The 17646-nt window shown below is 41.1% G+C and overlaps 1 protein-coding gene across 1 annotated transcript in view; it reads right to left on the bottom strand.

The window, feature by feature from the left end:
• SLC22A3 (solute carrier family 22 member 3) overlaps positions 1 to 17646 on the bottom strand; it is a 51187-nt gene that overhangs the window by 21479 nt on the left and 12062 nt on the right. The window lies entirely within an intron of this gene.

Below are 17646 nucleotides of genomic sequence, written 5' to 3' on the forward strand. Positions count from 1 at the left end.
CTGCCCTACTCATAGGGAAAGGTATCGGGCAAGGTTAAACTGCACTTGTTGCTTTCCTTGTGTTTATTTTATGAGCTGAACTGCTATTTGCTCTGTCCATCTCTTTAAATGTCTTCTAATTTTACCAAGACTTTGTTTTCCATTGACAATGATGTACTCTATGATAAAAGAAGATTTTCTTCTTCCTTTGTTGATTAATTCAGCTCTCTTTACCATTCTTCCTGGTGGCTTTCTGAAACATTACTTCAAGTTGACATTTTAATTTAAATTGCCAAGGAAGAGAAAGACATTATAAATAACCATCTGTTTAAAATATGGTGTTCAGAGCTCCCCACACGGAGGACTGTTTCAGGTCAAAAAAAGACAGTCAGCCAGAGTCAGTCTGGAGACATGGTATTCTACTCAGAATATTTTTTTACTGGCAGGTTATTTTAAGTTTTCTCATCAGTAGCATGAGGATAGTAATACTCACTTTGCTAGAGTATGTTGAAGATTCAGCTAGATAACCCATATATGTATACATAGGAGAGGGATCCCCAAAAAACAGAATTATCCAGTTTGGTAACACAGGCTTCCCCCACTAGGTAAGGGTTCTAGGAACTCACTGGCATCAGTGTAAGAGCTAGTGTTGCTGTGAGAGGCTGTGTTCGGCTTCAGTAATTTTTTTTTTTTTTTTTTTTTTTTTGAGATTCTTTCAACACGTTTGCCCGTTTCATGATGGGTGATTTAGGAGTGCACCTGCACACACTGCACTGAGTGTTCAGTAGTTTTTTTTATCCCAAACGGCATGCATGACCCTCATGCCCCACCCTCCCTATTCACCCGATTTCGCCCCAAGTGACTTGTTTTGTTTTCTCCGGTGAAAAAAATTCTCAAAGGGAAATGTTTTGCCAATGTGGAAGATGTGAAACCCAAACGGCAGAAGCACACTAAAAGACTGCAAAATTGGCAAGTTCAAAAACTGTTTTGAGCAGTGAGAAAAGTATCTCGATAGGTATATTACATCAAATGGAGAGTACTTTGAAGGTGACTGAAGTTTAAACATGTGAGAATAAATATACAATTTTTAATAAATAAATTCTGGGCTTTGGGAATTTCCCCTCATACTCACCTGGCACACAATAAATGCTCAATAACAAAGACTGTCAATATTAATGTTATTTTTTATAACACTCAGGAGATACTTTATTTCCAGGTGGTAATTCACTCAGTACTTTTCCAGTTAGTAAACTATAACTAACGCTACAATGCATGAAGAGAGATGCTTTGAAAGGTGCTGTGATATGAATTCCTTTGTAAAGAGAACTGTCATTGTGTCTTTTTTTTTTTTTTTTTAAGGCATAGATTTCTTTTTATGTTGGCTTTTCTCAATATACCATTTGTCTTGAATGTCAGTCTGGCACTGTTGACCTCCCAGGCTTAAGGCAGGGTCATTTTTCATGAATGTGCATACAAGCAAATAACACCTGCAGAACCTTGCTACTTGAAGTGTGGCTCACAGGGCGGTGGTATCAGCATTTCCTGGGAGCTTGTTAGGTAAGCCCTGCCTGGAACCTGGAGTCAGAGTCTGCATTTTAACTGTATTCCCAGAGACTAACATGAGAAACACCAAGAGCCAATGAGCAAGTCCCACATCATCTACTCACTCCGAGGATTTAGTTCTTCCTGGAGTCCTGGGTTAAGAAGAAATGTGAGTCCTCCCAGCTTATCTGCAGGGTCTACCATGAGCAGGGGAAAGGGAACAGTGCTCTTTAGCTCTATTTCTTGCCTTGCAATTTCATCTGGTTGTTCTCAATAGGGGACTTCTATCAGTTGCCATAGGAGAGATGACACTAATGAGAAGGGAACGTACCTGCTCTTAAGTCTAACACTGTGATTTATGCAATGAATGTGTCATCGCTGGGTCCCTACAGGCTCTGTTTTCTAGAAACTCTTAATCTTTAAGAAATCTGTATGAATAGAATATTATTTGAAGATTTGGGACTCACTGACTTTGGGGAGCTAGGAAACAACCTCAAAGTTTAAGTACACATTGGTCTTATAGACAAGCATCAGGAACAGAAGGGCCTGGCAGGACTGGGAAAAGCTCCCCTTTGACTGCCGAGGTAACCCATGTCCTTCCATCTCGCTGCTTGGTGGACAGCCTCATTAGTCAGATGAAGACCAATCCCGGAAGGACCAGAAGGAAGTACCTCACATTACAGAGCTTTTAGTTAGCTTCTGGGTAGAAATAGCACTACCTGGACTCCATCAAAGAGAAGTTGCTAGACTACCTGGGGTGCTTTGGAAACTTTTGAAAAACCCCTTATCCTTTAAAACAGGGGTGGATATAATGTTGACCCCCTGCAAGAGCTCATACAATAAAGAAATAACTGTATTTAAATTATTGTGAATGTTTGATACTTATTGAAGTAGTTAAAAATAAATCCCAGCCCCCTAGACCAGCACGGGCCAAGCAAAATATAATGTGAGCCACATACATAAGTTTACATTTTCTAGTGGCCACTTTGAAAAAGGTAAAAAGAAACAGGCAAAATTAATTTCAATACTATGTTTCATTGAATCTGATCTATCCAAAATATCATTTCACCATATAATAATATGAAATTATTCACGAGAAAATTTATATTCTTTGCCTCATATTCAGTCTTTGGAATCCCTTGTGTAGCCGACTCTGACAGCACATCTCAATTCAGAGCAGCCGCATTTCAAGTTGTGCGTGTGGCTGGGGCTACTGCCCAGCTCAGAGCCAGTCCTAGCACCCTAGGGCCCAGGTGGCTCTTTTGTTGCAATAACCCACGGAGAAGATATTTTCATGAGCTTGAGTTGGCCTGAAAGAGTCCCCCTCCCCACTCCCAGATGACTGGGCTCGCGGCCCAGAGCAGCAAAAGGGCCTCTATCTATGGATCCCATGAGGGACCCAGAGGGCAGCCTCAATACTAGCAAAGGTTAACAGTTTGCAGCTGTGGGTCATGTGTTGGGACATATTTTCATTTATTAAAAACAAAGCTGAGAGGGCTTTTATTTATTTTTATTTTTTTAGGGGGAGGTGGTTAAAGTAAGAGGAGAGAGAGAAAGAAAGAAGAGAATGCACTCTCAGTTCTAAAATTCTAACCTTGCAGACTCAGAATTTGGGGGAATAAACATCCAAACTTGATGTTATTGAATCCAACATGTCCTTGACCTCTTCAGTAGCTCCTACAGCTGCCAATAATCATCACAAAAACAGAAAAGTTCCAAAATCACATTTAAAAAAATGCCCAGTTCTTGAAACTACAGCAGCATGTATGGAAACATACAACTGTTAGCCCATTGAATAGGCAAATTGAGTATCTAGGAAACACTAGTTAGCCAAGGATATATTTTTTTGAAGAGGGAGGAAAAACTACTGTGAATGAATTAAAGCAAATTCTCTGCTTTAATCTCACAGAAATCCAAGCCATACACCCTAGCAATACAGGCCTAGCAAAATTCTTATCATCACTTCTTAGTTCTAAATGCTTCAGGATTATTTTAATAGAAGCATGATCTTTAACATCATAATCATAATGTGTACACTCACCAGACCTCACTAGTGGAGGGCTTGGGGCATCTGTTCCAGGCGTTCAGGCATGTTTCATGCAGGATTTCAGGATAACTGCAACCTTGCCCAAGTAGACTCCCAGCAGGTGTGTCTTGCCCAGACCTGGGTATGCAAGGTCTATTCTGGGTTGGCAGCACTTACTGCACATGTCATGGACAGCCAGGGTGACACCAGCCTCAGTCACACAGTGGTTTTCAGAAAGCCAGCAGTTTGGGGCCTGCTGCCTCCTATGTTCCTCCAACCTTTTTCTCAGGGACTGACTCCTCCTCTTTTCCTTCATAGGGCCTTCTCCAGTCCCTTAGCAAGCCGGCAGTGGGGTTCCTGCTCTATCCCTGGCCTTCCCCATCAGCTTGGTTCACAACCAACCCTGCATGTTCAGTCAGGGTGTTTTGTCTCATCATAACTCTGGTCTGGCCCGTGCCTGCTGTGCCCATTGAGATTCTGGATGCCCTTTGATTTCTTCTGTTTTCCATGTACTCCAGCAAAGACACGATGACTCTCATTAGCAAATGAGACATGCATCTTAAAGCATTCAGGAGGGTGACCCAGATTAGAAAACTGGAACCTACCAAATGTAGATATGGATAAAGGAACACACAGATCCCACCAGTAGGGTGGACACAGAGAGCAATTTGGCATTACTCAGGGTGCTAAGCTTGCATGTAGATTGGGACCCAGTAGCTCTGTCTAGGCCCCGAGCTCCACGGAGACCCTCACTCAGATCCAAAGGGGATGTATAAAAACACTGATCACAATTGTTGAAGGCCACCCAGGCGCCCATCACCGATAGAGACAGAAGACACAGCAAATGTGTACTGATGAACATCCCGTAGCCATTGGAAGCAATACACTCACACATGAACAGGTTGGGTAGATGCTTGAAACCTGGTTGAGTGAAAAAGTAGGAAATACACCAAGATCTGGAGTGGCACGATGCCATTTATATCACCTAAACACAGACAGCACGCTCAACTTCATAGGGACACGTGAATATCAAAGGACATCAATCAGACACGGTAGGGGAGGGACCTACTGAGAGGAGAGAGGGGACAGAGGAGGAAGGGTAGAAGAAAATCAAGCAAAATATAAGAGGGGCCTTGCATAGTCCAGTGATGCCACAAACACATGAGTAACTCAATCCTGCAGAGAGAAACAAGGACCCAGACAACCTCATGTAGCTTACAGGTCACCTTAGAATTCCCTCTGCTTTCAGTGCTTCTAGATTTGCCAAATATCCAGATTTTGCCTTCCTTATGTAGCTCAGAATGCCTTTGGTTTCATTTGGAATGCTGAGGAATTTTCCAGAGAAACTCAGGTGTAAAGAGTTTAAAGATCAGTCTACATGCTCCTCAGTCAATATTGCAGTCCTTCGATAAGTTCTGGAACTTTCGGCTTGCTTCCTTTTCTTGTTCTTGATTTGCAGAATACTTTCTGCATGTGGTCACTGATTGGTCATTGCTTTGTCCTTTTTTTGCTTAAGGCAGAACATTTAGAGAGGGATAAGATGCTTTCATGTGCCAGCCAAGAGCAGGTGGTACACACCATCCCTGGAATTCCAATCCTGAATGATGCTGACAGTGAAGCGTGTTGGTCTCTGGCTGGGACATGTTGTCACATGGGTCATGTGAGTCACCTAGGTCACATGGGTCACACTGGTCAAGTAGTTGGTCTCTTCATGCTATATTGTGTTCACTACTTTAACTTTGCGATGCAACTTGATTTATTGTATTCAAAAAAAATCTATAGACTGGTTTTCACAATTAATGACTATATTTGCCTAGATTTCAATTTGAGTGTCTGTTTATAAATCAAATAATCATGGCTTCCAAACACTGCACAGGAGACTCAATCTGGTCTTTAACTTCAAAGGAGAGGAAAAATATACATTAGTTCTATTGAACATATGTATATGATGAAAGTATGTATGGTTGACAAGTTAAAGATCTATTATTAGTAGGGGGAAGCCAAAAACAGCTCAAAAAGAGAAAAAAAGGAAAAAGAAAGAAAAGCAATCAGAGAGAATTAGAGAAAACTCTAATGCCTCTGGGGAGACATTTTTGAAAGTGAGCATTTCACAGAGGTCACTTAAAAAGTATATGCCTTGAATACAGTGCCTAGTAACTATTTGCTGAATAAATGGATGAACAAAGGAAGACAGATTACTGCTACATTGTGTGTATCAATATACTTTCATTTCTGGGACAACCTCATGTCAATTACGCTAAAATGGGTTTTCTAACCATGCAGTGACCATACATATTTGGTGACTCAGCTTTTAATGTTTAAAAATATTTTCACTGCCATAATGAATAATCAGCTTGTTGAACTTTAAAGACTGACTGGCTATTTCTAGACAACAAAGTGTACCAAGTTGTCTATAGAATTGTGGAAATAAAAGGGCCAGTGGCAACCCTACAGGAATTTAGTCTTATAAGTCACTTAATGGACATCAAAAATCTGTCTCTTGTTAATTTTAGAGCAGCCTATATAAGTCCAGTATATAAGCTGTTAGGACGGCTGAGGGAATACTTAGTGGTTTTTAGTAAAGTAGTCTAGGTCAGGCCCCAAAGAGAAGTGCTTTCATTTTGAGTTTGTTTTTATAGTTGGAGTCTCACTCTGTCACCTAGGCTAGAGTGCTGGGGCATGACCTGCTGGCTTCAGACTTCCAAATAACTTGGACTACAGGCGTGCACCACCATGCCCAACTAATTTTTTGATTTATTGTAGTGACGAGGTCTTGCCGTGTTTCTCAGGCTGATCTCAAACTCCTGGGCTCAGGCCATCCTCTCGAGGCAAATCCGACTCCCAAAGTGCTGGGATTACAGGCATGAGCTGCTGCGCCCAGCCAAGACGTGTTTAAGTCTGGCTGAACACACTTCCTAATCAAAACATGCCGGGAAGTATCCAGTCTCTATTTCACTTTGTGCCATAAAAATCATTGTGCTGAATATTCATTCAACAAGCCTTCCTCTTCTTCCTCAAGATCTAAACTATTTGCAGAGTGTTGGTTCTGAACCATAAGCAGGAAACGGAGATTCACCTTTGAGAGCTAGTGAGGTGATCGGGAACCATGTTACACAAATCTTCTGACTCAACACGGAGAGCTTTTCTATAAGGTCAGTGGAAGACTGGAATATAATTAACTCAAGTGTGTTTTGTCAAATGAAAAAATAAAGGGCTCTTCAAAATGGTTGTCAAGAATTCTATGTTGTTCAAGACTCTGTGGGGTACCTCAACTCTTCCTAAGATCAGGATATAACTTTGTTCAACAGAGGAGATACCTTATTGGTACTTAAAGATCAGTGACTCTAATTCTTTATCCTTTAAAAAAATTTTTTTTGAGTTGGGGTCTCACTTTGTCACTGAGGCTGAAGTACAGAGGCATGATCATGACTCACTGCAGCCTCAGCCTCCTGGGCTCTGCCTCAGTCTCCTGATTGGTTGGAACTAGAAGCATGCACCACCATGCACGCCTGGCTAATATATATATATATATACATTTTTTTTTGGTAGAGACGAGGTCTCACTATGTTGCCTAGGCTGGTCTCAAATTCCTGGACTTAAGCAATCCTCTTTCCTAGGCCTCCCAAAGAGCTGGGATTTTACAGGCATGAGCCACTGTGCCTGGTTTCTTATCCTTTTTGAGTATGAGAATGTTTGGTCGGTGTCAAAAAATTTAAAGATTGCCCACATGATAAGAATTGTGCTTTTCATTTCTGTTTATTGAGACTTCACAACAACACAAACTTGCTATGATTTAATATCACCATTCAATTAATTAGTGATTATTAATCACAACAGCATTTACTTTATCTGAAAGAAAGCACATTTCTATTCAAGATGTGTTAATTCATTCTACAGATAAGACTTGGTTGCAAATGGTTTGTGGACCTTTGCTATAACACTGTAGTCCCTCAGGATCTGTGACCCATGGGGACAGATTCCTCTAGCAACTCTGGGGCTGAGGTTACAGCAATTGGGAGACAGGAGTGTTAACAAGAATGCTGTAATCTGCTCACTCAGAGTTCCCTCTCTGATACCCTTCATGCCCATCACTAGGGAAGATGACAATGTTTTGCTACTATAGGAAATATTCCTCTAGCAGAAAAAATGTCCTTGGTTCTGGTCATTTTCCCAAACATTCCCTAAGTTTTTTTCCAGGAGAGGATAGGGAGAGTTCTCCTCCCGTTAACGCCTCCTTCATTCAGGTGCCTTACAAAGACTTCCTCTCACTCCATTTCCCTTTCTGTGTATTGAATTATATTCCCTTTCCTCAAGTAGTGCCCAATTCAGAGAAAAAAGAAAACAGAGAAGGTCCATATTATTTTTTCCAGACCAAGTAATACAGCCATCTCTGTGCTGCGTGGGTCTAGTGCTATTTGCATGAGTGGGTGGAGTCCCACCGTCTGTACCCTCACACCCACACAAGAAAGTGTTGCTATGCCAACACAACCCAGATGTTTTTCATTCTCACCTCTTTTATATAGATCTTAATTTTAATTCTTTCTGGGGAAGGAGGATTTATCCCATGAAAATCCAGTCCCTGATACATTTCTTATCATCTTCCTGGAGGAGTGCTCAAGAAATTGATCTCAGTGTATTTTTTTCTTTACTGTTTAGTACAATCTCCTCCTGTTTCATCTACAGCAAAGGGGCACATCTGTGTACACCAATGTTTAATCTAGCCCTGGGGATTTTAAATGGATTTCACCTGCTTGCCTGGCCACTTCTCTTTTTCTTAGGATTATTTCATGAAGAAAGTCAATTTTCCCGGTGGGTCAAAGACCTAGCAAGCAGCACTGCCATGGCAACGCAGCTGTGGGTTAAGAACAATGCCGGGGACACCTGCCAGGGCCGCTGGTCGCACGGAATTCTGGAAGCTGCACTCATTATTGCCTCTACTAAGCAGTGCATTCACAGGGAGGAGTATTTTCTCATTTATGCGCAGTCGGGAAGCACAGTAATTTGGATTGCAGAAGCTGGTTTTGCAGAAAACACAAGAACGAGCCAAATGGCAAAGGAGCAAAGCACTTGGGATAGCTGACCATTTCTGTCTGTTACACTGACATTGCGGGAAGATTCCAGGGAAGGCATCAGAGGGTCACTCTCTGGCAAACGGAGACTGCAAAAGGACTTGCAAACCCACTGCTGTCTTCTCTTAGAGAAGAGACCCAAAATTAAAGGAATCGAATTGGTGCTTTCACAATTCCCACAAAAGAGGACAACCAATATTAATAGGATACAATAAGCTGGTGTGGCTACTTTACTTTGCTTTGGTGTAGGACTTGGGCTAGGCCAGAAAAAAGCAAATGCTTCTCTTGTTCCTAAGGGGCAAGGGGAAGCCCAGCCCTTGGGAAGGGAAATGGGGGAGCCCACTGAACCCAGGCTATACAACTAACAAATGGCTAAATGAGCGGCTCCCAAGGTCACTACACAGAGCTCAGAAGGCTCCTTCTAGGTCATAACCCACATATACCAGCCTGTGAGGGTTGCTGGAATGTTGATTGCAGGGAGAGCGGAGTAACTGAGAATAAAGAAGGTTTCAACTCTGTGCCTAACCAGGTAACAGGACTCGTTCCTTCAAGTGGAGAGGTCAGTTGGAAAGGAGGGGACACACTTGGGTCCTCTGTGGGCTGGCACTGCTGTCCATGGGCTGGGGACTCATTTGGAGAATGAGCTCTCAGCAGCATCAGTCTCTATAAAGAGCAGGTGCCAGTCATCAAGAGGTTGCCAGCATCTCACGTTAACAGTAGACGCACGAGGAAGTAATGGTAGATAACAGTAGAAGACACCATGACAGCATTCTACTTTTTGAGGGAGGAGCAGGGAGAAATTAGGTTGGGGCTCAGGGACCCAATCCAGCAGGCTAGGATTCAGTCAGATGAAGAATTAGAGCAGAAACTAAGGAAGATGGGTTGAGGGAGAAAGGAAGCTTGGTAGGCACCTGGGGTCACAGCAGCTTGCCTCAAACAAATGGGTCCCCATCCTCCAGTCAGGCCTAGAATCCCACTGTTTTCTCTGCAACAGGGCCGGTAAAAGGCTTGGGCAGCCTGCAGACGTAAATCTTTGGTATCTCCCTCTGAGCATAACTGAAAGGCGAGGACTGATCCACTCATGGGGTGACCAACCCCACCCAGTTTGCCTGAGACTTTTTTGGTGTCAGCTCTGAAACGCCCAAGTTCCAAGAATCCTCCCAGTCCTGAGCAAATGGGAACAGCTGGCCACCCGACTAGATGCCATCTGAGTCCATTTATTGCCCTGGGTTCTGTGAATCCACTCACTCTTCAGTAATTTGTCATCAGATACCAGAACTGGCTGACAGGATTGAACACAGGAAGTCTCTATCACAATCCCACTCAGTGCTTTCCTTTCACTGTGCCGTCGAGTATTTTTCAAGCTTTAACTTGTATAGCAAAAAATAGTTAAGATTTTGACCAAGGCCTGGCCAGTTATTTCTTTCCCCAGAGGAAATCTGGAAGGTAAGACTGGATGAGTGGGAGAGAAGGTCCGCTCTCCACTATTCCTTGCACAAAGCTCTGTTCTTCCGCAGGGCGGCCCAGAAGCCCACCTGGCCCACTCCAAGGCTGCAGTCTCATTGTTTGCGGTATATGTAGTTTGGATTTCTAATTCAATTAAAGCTATAGGATGCTCTGAAACACCCTCCTTCAATATTGGTACAGGTTGAATGAGAGCCTACTGACATGGAAGTTGTTAGGTTGAATTTCCTTTAGTGGAGGAACTTATTCTTAGTCACCAGACTTGAGAAGGGAGCTCGGGTCTCTCAACATATCATGGATGTCACAGTTTATCTGCACTGTTTTTATGGCTACTTCATTGTAGCAAGAACAATTTTCCCATTTTTTGCCATAGAGTCTTATTTTCAAAAAGCTAAAGGAATGGAAATTAAAGAAATCTATTAAAATACAGTACATTTCTAGAGCTCAGGCTATTTCCAAAAGTATGAAGTATTCGTAAACTAATCATTGGCTACAAAGGTCCATTTTGGATTGAGTGTATCAAGGGTTCTGATATTTTTTCAATGCATTCCAGCATGTTCTAAATTAGAGCAAATGTGATAGTATGCATACTACAGTTATTACTTTTATGAGTAATTTTAAAGGTGAGGGCTTTGCTAGTAGAATTAGCACCATTCTCTCTGTGAAGTGAAAGAAGGAAGATTTAGGGAAAGCATTAGATGGGTCACTGTGACTTTCTTTCCAATAACCTTTACTATTGTCGAGACTCACATCTTTCTCATTCATAGATGACACTGGCCTGGAGGTCCCCAGGCAATCCAGTCATGGGGCCTAAACTATGTTCTCTGGTCTTTTGAAATGAATTCCATGAAGAGAGATTTCAAATCCCAAGTCTGACACAACATCGAAACACAACAGTTAACAAAGATAGCAGTGTAATTGGACTGAAATACCACATGGCCCTGATGGGCTTCATGAAAGTCAGAATCATGGTATGGTTCCTCTTTTGGAAGAACAAAAATTATGTTTACAAAAATCTCCCTTTGAGAGGAAATGTCAGAAACAGATATTCCCAAAGCTGGAAAGTCCCCTTCTGTAGAAACACTGGTGTTTGTGTGACAGTTCATTCAATTATAGAAAACATGGTCGCCATTGTGAGTTAGAAGTCTCTCTGGTAACTAAAATAATCTAAAAATTAGCCTGATACTTTCTAATGAGGTTTTAATCTTTCTTTATTTTGGAAATATGTCAGAGTGGGATCATTTATACTGATGATGAATCCAAAGAAATTCCTCTGGGATCAGAAAGCTCAAATATTCATTCTTGATGTCACCTAAACATACCACCATGGAAACTGCCCCTGAACTTGTTAATTGCTATAACATCTGGTGCTTAATTTTAATAAGTTATAGATTTGTATGAACAATAAACTATATAGGCGAAACCTAAAAATAAGGAAACTACAATAAAAATTTATGGGTTTATTGGGCCAGCAAAGCATAAAATATCACTAACAAATATGGGCATAATCAGTTATGTAGTATCAGGGGCTCTTTGTTAATGAGAATTATAACCTTCTATTTTCCATGAGCATATTCCATAGATGACAGGTGTGGGGAGTGGGGGAAAGAGAGGGATCTTTAGGGTGAAGGCCTTTAGGATTCTGGGGAAAACAAGGAAACCAAAAATGCTGCCCCAGTGACTAACCTGTGTAGTTGTATAATCTGGTCAGTACGGCAGCAATGGCTGCTCATTCAGTTCATCAGTTGGCTATTGGTGAATAATGTTGCATAACAGCCATCAAGCTTAGCAGCATAAAATAAGAGGTATTCATTGGGTTCCCATGTTTGTGGGTGAACTGGGAGTCTGCTGTGTAGGTCTGGGGAAGCTTTGCTGGAGCAGCTCCATTATGAATGTCTCACAGCCTCCTCCAGGGCCAGTGGGTGAGCCTGGGAAAATTCTGGGATGAAGTGCAGAGATAAAGCCCACCCACACCGGCACATTTCAAGCTCTACTGCATCACATGTGGTAACCTCCCATTGGCCAAAGCAAGTCACATGGCCAACTCCAATGTCAAAGGGCAGGATGTACACTTCACTTACCATGAGGCCACAGAAAAGTATATAACCACACCCAACATCAATTGAGCTGAGAAGTATTTTCATTCCACAGAAATGAGGAGAGAGATGTGAATCTTTTCAAAGAATAATCTACCATGATCAGATGCCTTCTGGACAACCAAAAATGAGTTGAACCCCACGCTGGCAATTGAACTAGTAATATCATGATTAACTGCATTGGTTATTTTTAGCAGCAAGAACAGACACCTTCAAATCTCTATAGCATACTTGGACACATTTAACATACTATAGTTTACTGGGAAATAGCAATTTCTTGGCCATGTTCCATATGGTAACTGCAGGTCAGTTGCTGTACCTCTGCTCCTTCCAAGGCCCATGCTAGAGAAACAGCACTGATGGCGATAGGCTGTCAGAAACTCATGATGCCTCTTAAAGCTTCTGCTCTGAATCAACATCCTGCCACTTCTGCTTCTTGGGCCCAGCAAAGTCAGGTGGCTTGACATTGGTTAGGGCGACATAGTGCCCATAGAGAGATACTGCTACAGATACATGGCAATGAGTAGGAATGGGATGTATAATCCACTTACAGAAAGGGAGTGAGCAATTGGAAACATTCACCTGCATGTAGATTACTTATGTACCTAATCCTGACTTGCACCCTTCATCTCTATAATAAAATAAAGTTAACAAAAATTATGATCTATCACAGATAACACTACTTCATGTCCACCAGGAACAGTCCCAGTTCACCACTACTTACCAATAGACTGAGTATACTACCATTAAAAGTGTGGGCACAGCCGGGTTCGGTGGCTCAGCCTGTAATCCCGTGCTTTGGGAGGTTGAGGTGAGTGGATTGCCTGAGCCCGCGGGTTCGAGACCTGCCTGGGCAACTTGGCGAGACCTCATCTCTACAATAAATCAAAAAAATTAGCTGGGCGTGGTAGCACGCGCCTGTAGTTCCAGCTACTTGGAAGGCTGAGGCGGAAGGATCGCCGGAGCCCAGCAGGTCGAGGCTGCAGTAGTCGGGAGCGGCCACTGCACTCCAGTCTGGGCAACAGAGGGAGACTCTAACTCTAATTAATCAATTAATTAATTAATTAATTAATTAAAAAGTGTGGGCACTATGAAATACTTGCCCATTTTTTATATATTTTGATAAGCACACATATTCAGCATCTGAGATAATGGCCATATCCTCAAACAAGCATTGTCACTCAATACATCATTCACCCACACACAATACTATGACATGTCTATCATATGAGAGACAAAAGTTGAACCAAGTGGTGAGTGGCCAGGTTAAGGCAAGAAACAGCACACTACAAGTAACAGGTGAGATGTGATGGCAAAGAGAAGTTTCACATTTACTGGATACCAAAGAGAAGTTTCGCATTTACTGGAACATACAAGAAAGTTGCCTTATGAGCAAGACAGAGGGCTTGGCCAGGGTAGAAAATAGTTCTTTCCAACCAACATGCTTCCCTGGGTCAGTGGATGGCTGTGGGTGGTCCTAACACTGTGAGGCACTGTTTTTCTAGAGTTGTGTCTATGCTGTAATTATTGTAGACTTACCAATAATTTGATTTTTTCAAGTAAGCCTTAAAAATTATAATATGCAAATACTAAAAGGCTGAGAACCACCAAACTAGTTATCTAAGCTAATACTCCTCTGCGTTGAGTAAGTACCTACTCTTTATATACCCACCCACAGATTCTCTTTCATTTCTATCTAATCTTTTAGGAGCTCAAACCATTTGGCTGTTTTGCACTGGTGTTTGAGTTTGGAATTTTTCATTTCAGTGAATAATAGTTACATCTCTGGTATGTTCAGAGCCTGGAATCCTGATCACCTGTATTTCCACTTGCTGGCTCTCTCTCCACCAGAGCTAGAGGCCAGCTGTGAACTTTGGGAAATGGAAACCTAAAGACTAGTGAGACAGGAAGATAGAATTTGTCGACCCATGAACTGAGTCACATCCAAGGGAACTGTAACTGGGATGATTTGTAGCAAAAACAATTCTCAGGATAATCTACCTGGTTAAGTGTGGGAATCAAATCCATGAACTTCCCTTCACTTACTAAAGCCCAGGAGATTGGTGTGATCCTAGTTTGTAGTGAATTTGGACTATCTTCTGTAATATAGAGCATGACCAGATAGTTTTTTGCTATGAGTCCTTAGGTCCCTCTAAATATAACGAGGACCTCTGGTGTCAGCAGTGGAACAGGCTGGAGTTGACAGGTGGCTGAGTCTCCTTTGATGAGAGGAGAGTGTAGAGTTGTCTCATCTCCTAGGACTACTTTGAATCCAACCAGATTCTTCCAAATCCATTCTATCCTTCTCTGAACTCTATGATGGGCACCCCGAGGGCAAGGTGGGAATTGGAGGGGTCTTAAAGGATGAGGTAATTTACATAATGATAACGTCTTCTAGAAGTCAGGATTTACTGAAAAGAGGTTCTGTGAAAAGTAGAAGAAGAGTGCTGGGCATTTCAGACTTGGATCTGAGCATTCTTGAGATTATATCCAGAGAGAGGGATGCAGGCTAACGCCAAAGTGGGAAAAGACTGTATAAACATAGGGTTTAAGGTGATCCTAACATTGACATGGATAACACTTATTTAAGTCACCAAAACATGAGTAATTGATATAAACCATGCTTATAATTGCACAAAAACTATAATGGAATCCTGTTCTGATTCTGGTGTTAGAGTTCAATGCCTCCCCTGCCAGCCAGTGCTTCTGGGTTATTGCGAAGAAGTGTTTTGCACACTATTAGACTTTTTGAGAACATAAGTGTATGTAAGACAGAAAACTATGATGTGGCCTATGACATGACTAAATTCAGCTCTTTTCAAGGTATTTTAAACGGAAACGTGAAATCCTTCTCTTTTTGAAGATAATACTTTGCTTTGCTGCATATGTTATACAATTTAAAAGGTTAGAGACAGGTAGGTTTCATTTGAAGACATTTGTTTCAAAAAATCAAAGCGCTGTTGGAGAAATAGGATGATTCCAAGTGTGAGGCTGGAACTTAAAAGATGAGCCTGGAAAATCTCATTGTGCTAAAGAGCAAGGAAGTGTTCAGAAACTATTAGAGGTGGGGCAGGACTCAGAACCAACACAAATGTGCTTCATCTCCCCAAAGATGGGGCAATTTGAGCATCAATAGGATACTATTCAAAATAACTGCACAAGATTGAAATTTATACAATATGTTTTAGTCCAGGAGTTTATAATGAAGCTTAAAACCCCACACAACTCATTGATCACTTTTGGAAGACATAGGGAACCAATTAATTATTTTGAAAAGAAAGAAATAATTATACATATATCCTGCCTTTCCTATATGAACTATATCTCAGGGTAACCAAGAGTTTGATGGGAGAGATTAATATTTATATAAGTATTCCAGTAATATATGAAGAACTAATGAGAAAATGAGAATATTGTCATTGTGTAACCTCTATTGAGTTCATAGATCCAGGTCATGATTATCATGGCAACTAATGCCCCAAAAGAAGAAACAAACAGATACCAGTTATCTCTTAATGAAAATGTACTAAGCCTCTTATGAACTAGTCATATTGATGATATCAAATATGAACCTAATTAAGCTCTAGATCTAACTACCAATTTATAGGGAATACAAAAGACAGAAGAACAAGTTAAAGGGTTTAGACTGTGGAAAACTGTACTGGAAAAAACAAAACAATTTTTCACCCTCAAAGTTGCAAGGAAAAGAAAAAAGCAGGAACCAATGATTAAAGAAACTCGAAGAAGCAGTTTGACCAATCACAATATACAACGTCAGGAGAATTCTAATGCAACCAAGAAGCTGTGAAACACTGTAAGACAATCAGGGAATTGGAAACACTGGCTTTATATTTGATATCAAAGAATTATGGTGATCTTTCATAGAATAATGGTATTGAGACACTCTTTATATTTATGTTTTATATACCACTGTCCTTTCAGTTTGATCAGTTCTCACAGTTGGATTGTAGGTGTGATTACTTGTATTGAATTTTAAGAGTCAAATGACTATTTCTTGCTATTCATTTAGCAGTATCCTGAAGATAGTACACATATAGTCCCAGGGTTAAGTAGATGTTTATGTGTCTCTATTTTAGAGGAAAATATTATAAGATTGAATGCTATGCTGGCTGGATATAATTCTTACTCAGTGGGGGGGCGGGTGTAGGTGGAATACAGGAAAAATAAGTTGATCAGGAGCTGATCATTGTTGGATCTGAGAAATGTGCATAGAGATTCATTAAACTATTTTGTCGATGTTTGCGTGTGCTTGGATATTTCTATATTAAAGTTAAAATGACTTGGAAGCCATGGATCCCATAGTTCATGATCTTTTACAAGCATGATCATGTGGAACACAGCACTGCTTGCCTGTTGACATGCTCTCTACAGCGCTCAGGATTTAAGGTTGGGTCAATGGGTCTATGAGAGCAGCGCAGAGCTGGACACTCCCGAGATATGTCACACCAGCTGCTTCTGGGAATCAGACTCGACTCTCAGTGACACCATAACACATGGCATGCCTGATTAATACAGCCTTCTATATCACAAGCCAACAGCACACAGCTATTTTTTCCTATATTCCTATAAACATTGATTTAAAACTTAGGTATGCTTTCCTCTGGGCCTGGGTGTACAATATCTTCAAGATACTGCTAAATGAAGAACAAAAGCTATTCACTTGATGATTAAAATGGAATACAATTGACCACACTTTTGCTATAGCTGAGAGTACTAATAGCCAATAGGGTGAGAGTTAGCTGGGAAGCATGAAGCAGGGGCATGTTTTGTTTCTAAAAGGAATACACAGCTCAAATGTGCTCACTCAAAGAATGACAAGCATTGACTCATCACAGTGGTTAAAAAAGGGCATGCTTTATCTTTACCATATATTTTATGATTTGTAAAGTTCAAGGTGTATCATTAACCTGCTTGCACCGGTGACAACAGGCCAGTTAAAATCTTTGAAATCACAGAGGCTAATGCTTGCTACTTAACGTAAAAAAGCGGAAATCCAATTATAACTGACCAAGGTCCAGGGGCAGAGAAGGGAAAAATGCAACCAACAAAACCCAGTTCTAATCAGAATGTTTCTATGGAAACAAACTGAATGCTATGAAGAAACAGTGTTAGAAGCCTAATATTCTTCAAGACTTAAAGCAAGATTCATATCTTCCAAAATTATTCTCCAATATTCCTTTTATAATAATACTGCTGTTGCTACAGGCACTGAGTCTTTGCAGCTAAAGCATCATATTTTTCTTCATATGCTGTTCTCTGATTATTTAGGCGTTGCTTCAAATAGAAGCACTATGTTTTCAATTGCATAGCAAACCTTCCAGGGGGCAAAGAGGGAGCTTTTAATCACTTCCCCCTTCCCCATTTCTTAATGAAGTGCATCTTATGATTTTTCCCCCTAATTTTTTAGTTAGGTCAAACTGAAAATGACTCAGATGTTTGATTTTATATA

This window comes from Carlito syrichta, unplaced genomic scaffold, assembly GCF_000164805.1.
Source record: "Carlito syrichta isolate Samal-C Ts95f unplaced genomic scaffold, Tarsius_syrichta-2.0.1 Scaffold309813, whole genome shotgun sequence".
Lineage (NCBI taxonomy): Eukaryota > Metazoa > Chordata > Mammalia > Primates > Tarsiidae > Carlito > Carlito syrichta.